Below are 14,660 nucleotides of genomic sequence, written 5' to 3' on the forward strand. Positions count from 1 at the left end.
CAAAGAGAGAATATTAAAAGCAGCAAGAGAAAAACAGTTAGTTACCTACAGGGGAGCACCCATACGACTGTCAGCTGACTTTTCAACGGAAACTATGCAGGCCAGACGGGAGTGGCAAGAAATTTTCAATGTGATGAATAGCAAGAACCTACAACCAAGATTACTCTACCCAGCAAAGCTATCATTCAGAATTGAAGGGCAGATAAAGAGTTTCACAGACAAGAAAAAGCTAAAGGAGTTCATCACCACCAAACCAGTATTATATGAAATGCTGAAAGGTATTCTTAAAGAAGAGGAAGAAGAGAAAAGGAAAGATAAAAATTATGAACAACAAATACATATCTATCAACAAGTGAACCTAAAAATCAAGTGAATTAAAAACCTGAGGAACAGAATAATCTGGTGAATACAATAGAATCAGGGGCATAGAAAGGGAGTGGACTGATAATTCTCAGGGGGAAAGGGGTATGGGGGGGTTCATAAAGAGACTGGACAAAAATCATACACCTATGGATGAGGACAGTGGGGGGTAGGTAAGGGCAGAAGGTGGGGTGGGAAATGGCTGGAGGGGAAATATGGGGGAAAAAAGGAGAAATAATTGTAATAATCTGAATAAAGATTTATTTAAAAAAAAATATTCACTTTCAATGTAAATGGATTAAATGCTTCAATCAAAAGAAATAGAGTAGCTGAATGAATAAGAAAATAAGAACCATATATATGCCATCTACAAGAGATACACTTCAGATGAAAAGACATACACACAAACTGAAAGTAAAATGATAAAAAAAGATATTTCATGCAATGTAAACAAAGAAACAAACCCTGAGGTACCAATAGTTAGTTATATCAGACAAAATAGATTTTTAAATGAAGGCTATTATAAGAGACAAAGAAGGACATTATATAATGATAAAGGAATCAATCAAACAAGAGGATATAACCCTTGTAAACATTTATCCACCCAACATAGTAGCACCTAAATATATAAAGCAAACCTTGATGGACATGAAGGGAAAGAGTGACAGTAGTACAGTCATTGTAATGAATTTTAACGCCCCATGACATCAGTAGATAAATCTTCCACATAGAAAATCAACAAGAAAATAGCGGCCTTAAATGACACATTAGACCAGATGGATTTAATTGATATTTTCAGAGTATTTCACCAAAAAGCAGCAGAATATACATTCTTTTCAACTTTACAACAAACATTTCCACTGTCTGGCCAATTTAAGAAGATTAAAATAGTATTAAACACCTTCTCTAACCACAACAGTATGAAACTATAAATCAACTGCAAGAAATAAACTGAAAAAAAACAAAACACACAAAAACATGGAAGCTAAATAACATGTTACTCAAAAATGAATGGATTAACAATGAGATCAAGGCAGAAATCAAAAGGCATTTTGAAACAAATGAAAATATAAATACAACAACCAACATCTATGGGACACATTAAAAGCAGTCCTAATCTGACAAGGGGTTAATATCCAAAATTTACAAAGATCTCATACAACTGAACACCCAAAAATTCCACAAATAATCGAATTAAAAATTGGGCTGAGAACCTGAATAGATTCTTCTCAGAAGAGGACATACAGATGAATAGATATATTTTTTAAATGCTCAATTTCACTAATAATCAGAGAAATGCAAATTAAAACCACAATGAGATATCACCTCATACCTGTCAGTATCTCAAAAAATATCTATGTACATATTTTTATTTTATTTATTTATTGTCTAAACTTTTACATAAGTCTCCTTTTTCCCCACTGATCCCCCCCAGCCATTCCCACCCGGGGCAAGCCCCCACTGCCCCAGTGTCTGTGTCCATTGGTGATGCTAATAAGCATGCATACAAGTTCTTTGGTTGCTCTCTAACCTCCCCCCTCCCCTGCCATTTGTCTCTGGATCGATTCCTGTTAATCAAATTATATTGATCATTATATCCCACACATGAGTGAGATCATGTGATATTTATCTTTTGCCCACTGGCTTATTTTGCTTAGCATAATGCTCTCCAGTACCATCCATGCTGTTGCAAATGGTAAAAGTTCCTTCTTTTTTATAGTGGCGTAGTATTCCATTGTGTAGACATACCACAGTTTTTTAATCCACTCATCTGCTGATGGGCACTTAGGTTGTTTCCAAATCTTAGTGATTGTAAATTGTGCAGCTATGAACATAGGGGTGCATATATCCTTTCTGATTGGTGTTTCGGATTTCTTGGGATATAGTCTTAGAAGTGGGATTACTGGGTCAAATGGCAGTTCCATTTTTAACTTTTTGAGGAAACTCCATACTGTTCTCACAGTGGCTGCTCCAGTCTGCATTCCCACCAGCAGTGCATGAGGGTTCCTTTTTATCCATATCTTCACCAGCACTTGTCGTTTGTTGATGATAACCCTTCTGACAGGTTTGAGATGGTATCTCATTGTTGTTTTGATTTGCATCTCTCAGATGATTGGTGACTTTGAGGATGTTTTCATATGTCTCTCAGCCTTCTGTATGTCCTCTTTCGAAAAGTGTCTATTTAGGTTCTTTGCCCATTTTTTAAATTGGATTATTTATCTTCCTTTTGTTAAATTGTATGAGTTCTCTGTAAATTTTAAAGATTAAACCCTTATCTGAAATATCATTGGCAAATATGTTTTCCCATTCATTGGGCTTTCCTGTTGTTTTGTTGATGGTTTCTTTTGCTGTGCACAAGCTTTTCATTTGGATGTAGTCCCATTTGTTTATTTTCTCCTTAGTCTCCATTGCCCTAAAAGCTGTGTCTGTAAAGACATTGCTACGACATATGTCCGCTTTTGCTGCCTATGGAGTCTTGTAGGATTTTTATGGTTTCCCGTCTTACATTTAAGTCCTTTAGACATTTTGTGTTTGTTTTTGTGTATGGTGTGAGTTGGTGAGCTAGTTTCATTTTTTTTTTTTGCATGTATCTGACCAAATTTCCCAACATCATTTATTGAAGAGACTGTCTTGACTCCATTGTATGTTCTTGCCTCCTTTGTCAAATATTAATTGAGCATAATGGCTTGGGTCAATTTCTGGGTTCTCTGTTCTGTTCCATTGGTCTATATATCTGTTCTTGTGCCAGTACCTGGCAGTTTTGAGAACTGTGGCTTGGTATCATAGCTTGATATCTGGTATTGTGATCCTCCAAATTTGTTCTTCTTTCTCAAGATTATTGTGGCTATTCAGGGTCTTTTTTTATTCCAGATGAATTTTGGGGGAGTTCGTTCTAGATCTTTGAAGTATGCCTTTGGTATTTTAATGGGGATTGCATTGAATCTGTAGATTGCTTTGGGTAGTATAGACATTTTAATGATATTGATTCTAACTATCCATGAACATGGTATGTTCTTCCATTTGTTTATGTCTTCCTCTATCTCTTTTTTCAATGTCCTATTGTTCTCTCTCTCTCTCTCTCCTCTCTCTCTCCTCTCTCTCTCTTCTCTCTCTCTCTCTCTCTCTCTCTCTCTCTCTCTCTCTCTCTCTCCCCCCCCTCCCCCCTCTCTCTCCCTCCTCCTCCTCCTCCTTTTTCTCCTCTCTTCCTCCTCCTCCCTACCTCCCTTCTATTCTCTCTCCACCTCCCTCCCTCCCTTCCATTCTCTAAAAAGCAATGGAAAAAATGTCCTTGGATGAGAATGAACAAAAAACAACAAAAAAAAAAGATAAAAGACTAATCAGAAGCTAGAGCAGCAACATTAAGGTCAGTTAACTTCATCTCCAATCAACACCAGTGGCTTTGTTAATTAGTATGATTGATGATAAAATGATTTCTCATTTCTTAGATATGTCAAGATATATGGACTGACTAGAACTATTGTATAGACATTCCCAAACTTGCATAGACAGAAGAATAAAACAATGGTCAATCTTAAAACTAGTAAGGTGGATCAACCTATATTATGCATCTTCAGAGTGATTCAGCATAAGATACACAACATTGCCGAAACCGGTTTGGCTCAGTGGATAGAGCGTCAGCCTGCAGACTGAAAGGTCCCAGGTTCGATTCCGGTCAAGGGCATGTACCTTGGTTGCGGGCACATCCCCAGTAGGAGGTGTGCAGGAGGCAGCTGATCGATGTTTCTCTCTCATCGATGTTTCTAACTATCTCTCTCCCTTCCTCTCTGTAAAAAAATAATAAAATACATTTTTAAAAAAAGATACACAACATTATCATGTGTTCTAGACAAAAAATAGTTAACTTGTATCCATTTAGCCTTTAAGCATAGCCTCTGTTTTACAAGAAATAAATGAAATGAGTGAACACACTGAAAATATGACAATGAAGAAAGTATACAAAACTAATAAGACTAGCCCTGGCTGGTGTTGCTCAGTTGGTTGGGTGTCATCCCCAAAAATGTATCTAGGGTGTCCCAAAAAATGTATACACACACTTTTAATAATTATAAAGGCTGTGCTTATTAAAATACAGTTCATTTTCAAAATTGAGCTATCAGGTATTAAGTGTTTATACATTTTGGGGGGACACCCTGTATATATATAACACATAGACACAGACAACAGTGTGACGTTAGCCAGAAGGAAAGGGGTGTGTGGCAAAGGGGAGATAAATGGGTACAAAAAAAGACTTTGGGTGATGGGCAGTGTGCAGATGATGTTTTGTTGAGTTGTACACTTGAAACCTGTATGATTTTGTGAACCAATGTCACCCCAATAAACTCAATTAAAATTAAAATAAAATAAAAAGTAAATTACAGAATACCATAATCTCCGTTTGGTAAAAAATGCAGCCTGGCCATTGTGGCTCAGTGGTTGAGCATCAACCTACGAACCAGGAAGTCATGGTTGATTCCCAGTCAGGGCACATGCCTAGGTTTCAGGCTCGATCCCCAGTAGGGGGAATGCAGGAGGCAGCTAATTAAGGATTTTCTCTCATCATTGATGTTTCTCTCTCCCCCTCTTCCTTCCTCTCTGAAATCAATAAAAAATATATATATATATTTTTAAAATGCAAGTGTGTTGGGGGGGAGGGTGTATACAAAAACACAAACAGTCACAGAAAGATTAAAAATGTGTACTAATATATTAATAGCAGTGATTTTTTGTATGCTTGGATATAGAAAGCTTTTACTTTTTTTCTGTATTTTCTAATCTCTACAATGCCTGGTGCTGCTTCTGAAACAACAGAAGTTTTATTACAAAAATAAGAAGACTCCATTAAACTTAGTTGCCCACACACTTCAAAATGGTAGCCCAGGCCTAAGATTACACAGGAGATTTGCATTTGGGGATTCGATAATAGGATTTTATTGCCTGCTCCCAACTGTATTGTTATATCTCATTTGCTTCTATTGGACCTTTCATACAAGATTCAGTGAGAGCATCTGAAAGAAAAGAGCTGGGACTTCATTGAGTTTACGGATTATACAACTGGTTTTGTGTCTGTTTGCTGATAAATACCTGTATGAGGGCAGAATTAGGTCTGGGATTGTTTCCACTGTAATATTCCACAGGTAGTGAGATTGTGGGGGAGGTGACCCATACATAGCATTCTCCTACATATGATTAATGAAAGTTATAGATACCAAGCAAAAATAAGTTGATAGCTAGCTTGGTCAGTGTTGCTCAGTGCTTGAGCATTGACCTATGAACCAGGAGGTCACAGTTCACTTCCTGGTGAGGGCACATGCTCAGGTTGTAGGCTCAATCCCCATTTGGAGGCATGCAGGAGGCAGCCAGTCAATAATTCTCTGTCATCATTGGTGTTTCTATCTCTATCTCCCTCTCCCTTCCCCTCTGAAGTCAACAAAAAAATTTTTAATTAAAGATAATTGGATAATAGGAAACTCCAAATTTGCCAAGATCTGTTTGTATCTGCCTGTTATTAGCCTAGAAATTGATCTAGCAGTGGGAACACATTACGAAGGTATTGATACATTTAGCATATAGGTTGAGAATGCAGTGGTTGGCAGGCAGGATGATTATGTGAATTTTAAAAGTACATGGGTTTTTTTTCTGTGTAAATTTCCCTATTGGAGGTAAGCCTATTTTTATTTGTCTTTCCCTACAACTTTTTATTTATAAGGTTTTCAAACATACAAAAACTTTGAAAGAATTGTATTATGAGCAATCATACTGTCTATACCTGGATTCAAGAATTAACATTACTACTAATTTTAACATTTTGCTTTCTCTCTGTATACTAGTATATTAAGTACCTCAGCATTCATCTCCAAAGAACAAGCATGCTGGCCTACAAAACCACAATAACACTTTCACACCTATGAAAATTTACAACAGTTCCTTATAATCTAGTATCTATTCCATACACAAATTTTCTCAAATGTCATGCAAAAAATTAGTTTTCACTTGGGTTTTTCAAATCCAGATAGAATCAAAGTTCACACACTGCATTTGTTTATGTTTCTTTAGTCTCTTAGTATAAAACAGTACCCCTAATTCTCATTCCAGGACATCACCTTTTTTTTTTCTTTTTTAAATTTATTGTTGTTATAGTTGACATACTATATTATATTAGTTTCAGATGTACAATATAGTGATTAGACATTGATATACCTTGTAAAATGATCACCCTAATAAGTCTAATAACCACTTGTCATATAGTTATTATGATACTAGAGGCCCAGTGTACGAAATTCGTGCACGGGGGAGGGGGGTGTCCCTCAGCCCAGCCTGCACCCTCTGCAATCTGGGACCCCTCGAGGGATGTCCGACTGCCTGTTTAAGCCCAACCCTCTCACAATCCAGGACTGCTGGCTCCCAACTGCTCGCCTACCTGCCTTCCTGATTGCCCCTAACCTCTTCTGCCTGTCAGCCTGATCACCCCCTAACCACTCCCCTGCCAGGCTGATTGATGCCTAACTGCTCCCCTGCCAGCCAGTTTGCCCCTAACTGCCCTCCCCTGCAGGCCTGGTCACCCCTAACTGCCCTCCCCTACAGGCCTGGTCCCCCCCAACTGCTCTCCCCTGCAGGCCTGGGTCACTCCCAACTGCCTTTCCCTGCAGGCTTGATTGCCCCCAACTGCCATCCCCTGCTGGCCATCTTGTGTCTACATGGGGGCAGGATCTTTGACCACATGGGGGCAGCCATCTTGTGTGTTGGAGTGATGGTCAATCTGTATATTACTCTTTTATTAGATAGGATAGAGGTCTGGTGCACGGGTGGGGGCCAGATGGTTTTCCCTGAAGGGTGTCCCAGATCAGGGTGGGTGTTCCCTTGGGGCGTGAGGCGGCCTGGGCGAGGGGCCTGTGGTGGTTTGCAGGCTGGCCACGCCCCCTGGCGACCCAAGTGGAGGCCCTGGTATCTGGGGTTTATTTATCTTCTACAATTGAAACTTTGTAGCCTGGAGCGGAGCCAAGCTTTCTGCTTGCTCCGTGGCAGCAGCCATTTTTGGGGGGATTTATGTATCTTCTATAATTGAAACTTTGTAGCCTTAAGTGGAGGCCTGGGCTGGCCAGGGTGTGCGGAAAGCTTGGCTTCCTCCATCACCAGGGGCAACCCTAGTCTCCTGCTCTTTCCAGCTCGGTGTCTGCAGCCATTTCTGTTTGGGTTTATGTATCTTCTATCATTGAAACTTTGTAGCCTTGAGTGGAGGCCTAGGCCAGCAAGGGCAGGCAGAAAGCTTGGCTTCTTCCATTGCCGGGGAAACCCAAGCCTCCCTCCTGCTCTCTGTGGCCATAGCCATCTTGGTTGGGTTTATGTGCATATTCGCTCTTGATTGGCTTGTGTGCGTGGCTTGTGGGTGTAGCGGAGTGATGGATAATTTGCATATTACTCTTTTATTAGATAGGATTCTTTATTTGAAAAATGGGAGTAATAATTATACTTAGTTCTAAGAGGTGTTTGAATTAAATGAGGTCATAATGTAAAGTATATACCATAATATCTACTCCATAGTAATAGCAGCCTGATATCAGAAAACCATCATTATTTGCAAGGTCAAGGACAGCCATTCTCCCTTATTTATATTTTATCTCCCTATATCACCAAGCTAATGATTTGCAAATTGTAGACACTCGACATCAACTTTTTTTAAAGTCCAAACCAGTGTCTTATAGATATCGAACTTTGTATTTATGTATGCACTGTATTTCCTGTAAACTGGAAAGGCTAATTTGATTTGAGCTAAATGTTTTTGTCAAAAATATTTCAGTTTATGTTGTATATTATTACTGTATCCCATTAGGAGTCACATAAGGTCATTTTGTACCATGATTAGCAGTGTTAATTTTTTTGTTGTTGTTTCAAACTTTATTCCCAGGCTTATTTAGTATAATTAGCTGCAAAGAATGATTTGTGCATAAGCAAAAACTGAAAAGAGCTGCAGTGTTCAAGGGCCTGAGCTTAAAAAAATTAGAAATCTACATTTTATCAGACTCATAAACAAAATGTAAAAAAGCAATCATAATATAAAATAGCAGCTCCCAGTAACTTCTTCAAATTAATCTTCTTCAGAAGTTGATTGAATTCAGTTTGCTTCATTCTTGGAAGCCTCACCAAAATTCTCCACAAGATCTGGAACTTCATTATCATCATCTTCTCCAGTATCAAATGGTGCTTTCCCATCTACAGATTGTTTTGTGCAGAGCTTCACCAGTCTCCTTAAACTAGTCAGACTGTCTGCACCAAGCTGGATAGCATTTCTGTCAGCTGCTCTGTCTCAGCATGGCCTATAATGGTGAAAGTGTTCTCTGCCAGAGATGCCTGAACTTTAGGGTTGTTAAAGTGGGTCACTATTTCCTGGTTTGTGAACTGATTTACCTCTCCAATAACAGAGGTATTGTTTACTCCTAACTTCCTTAAGGAGAACTGAAGTTTTTATCATCTGCTGTAGCTGTTCTGTGAACCACTTTCTTCTTTCTAGGAGCAGTTCCTTTCCCACCAATGCACACTTGTGTCTGCAGTCTGGCGAGTTTCTCCTGGTTCAGGATAGTTTCTTTCATCTTGTTGGAGAGGAAATGGGGTAGTGAGTGGGACTAGGGTTGGCACTTAGGGGGTCTTGGGCAGACTAGCTGAGAATAAGCTGACATACAGGGGGACTCAAGATGGCAGCTCAGGGATACTAACTGTGATCAATTAATTGAAGTTGTGTTTGCCAGATACCTTCACTGTAAAGATACATTTTTTTTTCATTTGGAATTAGTAAGTAATATGTGGGTAGTACATTAAAACTATATGACTATCTTGTTCCTGAACAATCTTTCACCCAATGATTTTCATCCATGCCTGAAACAGCTAGGGCACTGAGGTTGCAAAGCAATAGTTTTTTCTAATTCTATCATTCCTCCCACATTTATTAGCTGGCTTTCTTCTTTAATAAAGAGCTTGCCTTATTCTAACTACTTCACATACATTTTTATTTATTCAAGGGTTATAATCAAATACAATATTTATTATTTTTGATGTTCAGGTTGCCCTCAGATACAATCAGTGCAAACCTTCTCAAGCAGGTCCCTGTGTCCTTGTGACATGACACACTTATTAGTGTTTGAGCTGTTCTTTTCCTACAAAGGTACACTTTATCCAAGGCTCTCCTTGTATTTTCCTTGTCCCAGTGCTGGCATCAGTCATTTCTCTAAGCAGCCTTGGTACTTTTAGAAGAGAATGTTATTTATAAACAAATGTCAGGGTATTATGTGTATCTATTGCATTTTTGGGTAGAATCACTTCAAGAGTGATTCACAGTTTTTGTTGTTTTGTTTTAAAATCAGCAGTTTGAATTGGCATTCTCAATTCAACATTACCATTGTTCAATTCAATATTACCATTATTTTTTTCTTTACATCTTGAAATTTGTATTTTTATTTCTTTTTCTTATACTGTATATCTTGGTTTCTGATAATATTAATATATTGACTTTTTTGCTTTATCCTTGTGAAATATATATACATAAAAAATTTCACAAGAGGAAAACAGGAGGATCAGGAATGTGGACCTGGGCTTGAAAGATGGCCATTAATGTTGGCTCATCTCCTGATGCTGCAGAGTGACCACCTATCTCTACTCATGTGTACATAAAAATAGAGGAAACAAAGCTACAAATATATAGAAAAAAGAAAAGATAAAAAACTGCCAGAGGAGAGGAAGAAGATGGCTGCCAATGGGAAGGCAGTCCGCAAGATAGTGTCTGAGTGAGAGAACAAAGGGAGAGTGTGTGGTCATACGGGGAGTGTTTGTTGGTGAGTTGAGGGACAGCTATACTCCAGGAGACTGTGGGGGACTGCCGAACAGAGCTCCCCTGACCGGGATCCCCCACTGCTGCTGGGTTCCCTCCCGGAGCGACTGGCTCAGATGCGGAGAGCGTGCCATCTTGAAGGGGAAAGTGGATGTTATTGGAAGCCTGAAAAGCCCAGGGAATCGACAACTATGACACCCACTGAACAGCTGCAAACCCGAAAACACCGGTCCCCAAGTGGCGCAAGCATACGGATTCAGAGGAGCTCTACACTCCCTCACGGAAAGGTCAGATTTCCCCTGGGATAAGGTGAGGTCTGTGGTCCCAGCAGGAGAGAGAAACACACACTGCGGGAGCTGGAAGACCGGGGGAAGTCTGCACCGAGAAAAATCCACAGCTGTTGGGGCTGGCGTGATCCATGAATGTGGAAGGGGGACCGCAGAGCTGCTAACATAAGGGAACTCTAAAAAGCAACCCATTGCCCTAACCGGTTTGGCTCAGTGGATAGAGCGTCGGTCTGCAGAATGAAGGGTCCCAGGTTCGATTCCAGTCAAGGGCATGTACCTGGGTTGCGGGCACATCCCCAGTGGGGGGCATGCAGGAGGCAGCTGATCGATGTCTCTCTCATCGATGTTTCTGGCTTTCTATCCCTCTCTCTTCCTTTCTGTAAAAAATCAATAAAATATATTTAAAAAAAAAAAAAAAGCAACCCATTTTTATCTAGGTGCAAAAGGACAGACTGAAAGTTTTAAAAGTGTGCCGGCTGCTTAAACACTAGGGGAAAAAAAGACTGCACAGACTTGAGTGCAGCCCCGGATTTCGCACACTTACTCTGGCTCTTTTTTTTTTTCTCTCTCTCTCTCTTTAAATCCTTGCTTTTGATTAATAAGCCCAATTCATAGGAACACTTAATTGGGGACATGCTAAGAGACTGCAGAGGGAAGTTGTTTTTCTGGAACCTAGGGATCAGAGTGGGGAATAACCATCAGAGAACCAGCCCTGGGGCAAACCACTGCCCCAAACCGGTATTAAGTGCCACAGGGAAAACAAAATCTAAACACAAACTAGAGAGAACCTATAGACCAGGAGGTCAATACAGAAACCCTGCCACCCAGGGGTTGAATCACAAATTGAATCTCGAGTAAACACAAATAAAGGAATATAAGAAGTAAAGATATACTGCCTGCTTAAAAATCAGGACTGTGGCTTACAACACAGAGGAACAGTGGAACGCAGGGAACTTCAATACTGTCCTGACTAGGAAACAGGCGTGCCAAACAGAACAGTACAGGAAGTGAATGACCTTCACTACTGCACATTTTTATTTTTTTTTTTATTTTTACTTAAGAAACTATTTTTTTCTTTTTTTTCTCACTTGCTTTTACCTTTTTAATTATTACCTTTTTTTTTTCAATCAGTATTATTACTACTACTATTTTACATTTTTTTTAAAAAAGTGCCATTTCATTTTCTCTTTTATTTTACTTTGGGATTAGTGTTCTACATTCTATTTTAATCTATCCTTTAGCATCATTTTACTCTATCTCAACTTTACCTTTATGCCAACATTCTCTTCCTCACTTTTCCCCTTTGGTTGTCCTGTTTCTCTTACCCTAATTCTGCATTAGATTTTCCCTATTCCTTCTTTTTACACGTTAAAATTTCACCCTACATATATCTACTTTCCAATCCCCTGCTCCAAGTCCATACACAGCTCTCTCTTCTCTTTCTTCACTATCCAAAATTTTTTTCCTCTCTGTCCTTTTGCTGTTGTTTGCTGATTGTTGATTATATTGTTTTTCATGCTTGTTTGTGAGATTGTTGTTCTTTTTCTTTTTGTTTTTTTTGTTTTGTTTTTGTTACTTTTTGCTTCTGTTTTCCCTCACCTCGCTTGATATTAGTTGTTGTTTGTAGTTTACATTCATCTCCAGGTATTTGTTGCTGGCATTTGTTGGGATTAGTGGCTGTTCTATTGGAGTTTTCTCCTCATGCATAGTTTTTTTTTCCCCTCTTCTCTCTTATTCTCTTTCTCTTTTGCCCTTTTCTCAATTTCATTTTTACACTCCTTTTTTTTCTCTTCTTCCTCTCTTATCCTCTAATTCGCCTTTCTCTGGTTGTCACCTTTATTTGGGGTTATTAATATCATGCACACATTTGTGTTCAGTGCCTTGTGCAATGCACCTTGTTGTGTTGTATTTTGTGCCTTTAAATCAACACAGGAGAGAGAGAAGTACATAAACAGAAACCAGGAGAGGAGAGACCATGGGGAGACAAAGAAACAGCTCATATATGAAAGAAAAGCAGACATTACCAGAAAAGAAAGTAAAAGAAATGGGGGCAAGCAACCAGAGAAAGAATTCAGAGAAATGGTCATAAGGTGGATGAAAAGAATGGAAGACAAATTCAACAATATGTGTAAGAAGCAATAGGAAATGAAGAAGAACCAAGAAGAAATGAAAAATAACATCACTTCTGTAAAAACCTCTATAGAAGGCATCAACAGTAGACTAGAAGAAGCAGAAGACCACATCAGTGAGCTAGAAAACAAGGTAGGAAAAAATACCCACGTAGAGCAGCTTCTAGAAAAAAAAAATTAAAAAGCAGGAGGAGAGCCTAAGGGAACGTTGGGACAATATGAAACAAAACAACATCCGCATAATAGGGGTTACAGAAGGAGAGGAAACTGAGCAAGGAATAGAAAACCTGTTTGAAGAAATAATGACAGAAAACTTCCTGATATAGGGAAGAAAAAAACCACACAAATCCAAGAAGATCACAGAGTCCCAAACAAAATGAACCCCAAAAGACCGATGCCAAAGCACATTATAATTAAATTGGCAACACCAACAACAAAGTAAGAATCTTAAAAACGGCCAGAGAGAGACAGAAAGTTACCTACAAAGGAAACCCCATCAGACTAGCAACTGATTTCTCAAAAGAAACACATCAAGCCAGAAGGGAATGGAATGAAATATACAAAGTAATGCAAAGGAAGGGTCTGAATCCAAGAATACTGTACCCAGCAATACTATCAATGAAAATTGAGGGGGAAATCAGAAGCTTCAAAGACAAAAAAGGACTAAGGGATTTTATTACCACCAAACCAGCAATGCAAGAAATGCTGAAGGGTCTGCTGTGAAAAAGAAAAGAAATAGGAAGCAAAGAAGGAACACAGGGGTAAAGAATAAAAATGGCGAAAAAAAAGTACCTATCAATAATAACTTTAAACGTAAATGGATTAAATGCCTTAATCAAAAGATCAAAAGACATAGAGTAACGGATTGGATAAGAAAACATGACCCATATATCTGCTGTCTACAAGAAACCCACCTCAGAAAAAAAGATGCACACAGACTGAGGGTGAAGGGATGGAAAAAGGTATTACAGGCAAATGGAAATGAAAAAAAGGTGGGGTAGCAATATTTATATCTGACAAATTAGATCTCAAACTGAAGAACATAAAAAGAGATAACAAAGGCCACTTCATAATACAAAAGGGAGCAATCCAACAAGAAGAAATAACTCTGGTAAACATATATGCACCCAATACAAGAGCACCCAAATACATAAAAAATTCCTGGAGGATATCAAGGTAGAGATTGACAACAATGCAATCATAGAAGGAGACTTTAATACCCCACTGTCACCATTGGATAAATCCTCTAAACAAAAAATCAGCAAAGAAACATCAATCCTAAATGACTCACTAGACCAGATGGAATTAATTGACATCTTCAGAACATTTAACCCCAGAGCCACAAAATATACATTCTTCTCAAGTGCACCTAGGTCATTTTCAAAGATAGACCATATGTTGGGTCATAGGCAAAGTCTCTCCAAATTCAAGAAGATAGAAATCATATCAAGCATCTTCTCAGATCAAAGTTGCATAAAACTGGAAATCAACTACAATAAAAACAATCCAAAAAAATCAAACACATGGAGACTAAATAGCATGCTACTAAACAATGACTGGGTTGCCAGAGAGATCAAAAAAGAAATAAAAAACATCATGGCAACAAACGACAATGAAAACACAACAATCCAAAATCTATGGTACACAGCAAAAGCAGTCTTGAGAGGAAAGTTCATAGGTCTACAAGCCTACTGCAAAAAACAAGAAACAATGGTAATGAATTACCTAACCCTACAACTCAAAGAGTTAGAAAGATAGCAAAAAGAAAATCCCAGTGTAAGTATAAGGAAGGAAATAATAAAGATGAGAGTGGGGATAAATGACATAGAGACCAAAAAAAAAATACAAAAGATAAACAAAACCAAGACTTGGTTCTTTGAAAGGATAAACAAGATTGATGAACCTCTAGCCAGGCTCACCAAGAAGCAAAGAGAGAAGACCCAAATAAACAAAATCAGAAACGAAAGAGGATAAATAACAACAGACCCCACAGAAATACAAAGGATTTTTAAAAAATACTGTGAATAACTCTATTCCTACAAACTGGAGGAAATGGACATATTCCTA

General features: G+C 38.6%; 1 protein-coding gene and 1 pseudogene across 6 annotated transcripts in view; both read right to left on the bottom strand.

The window, feature by feature from the left end:
* Positions 1–14,660, bottom strand: part of OPHN1 (oligophrenin 1) — a 691,171-nt gene that overhangs the window by 199,814 nt on the left and 476,697 nt on the right. The gene's annotated exons all lie outside the window — the stretch shown is intronic.
* On the bottom strand, positions 8,471–8,945 carry LOC308240453 (transcription factor BTF3-like; annotated as a pseudogene). The gene has a single exon. The product of its transcript is annotated as a transcription factor BTF3-like (transcript).

This window comes from Plecotus auritus, assembly GCF_963455305.1.
Source record: "Plecotus auritus genome assembly, chromosome: X".
Taxonomy (NCBI): Eukaryota; Metazoa; Chordata; class Mammalia; order Chiroptera; family Vespertilionidae; genus Plecotus; species Plecotus auritus.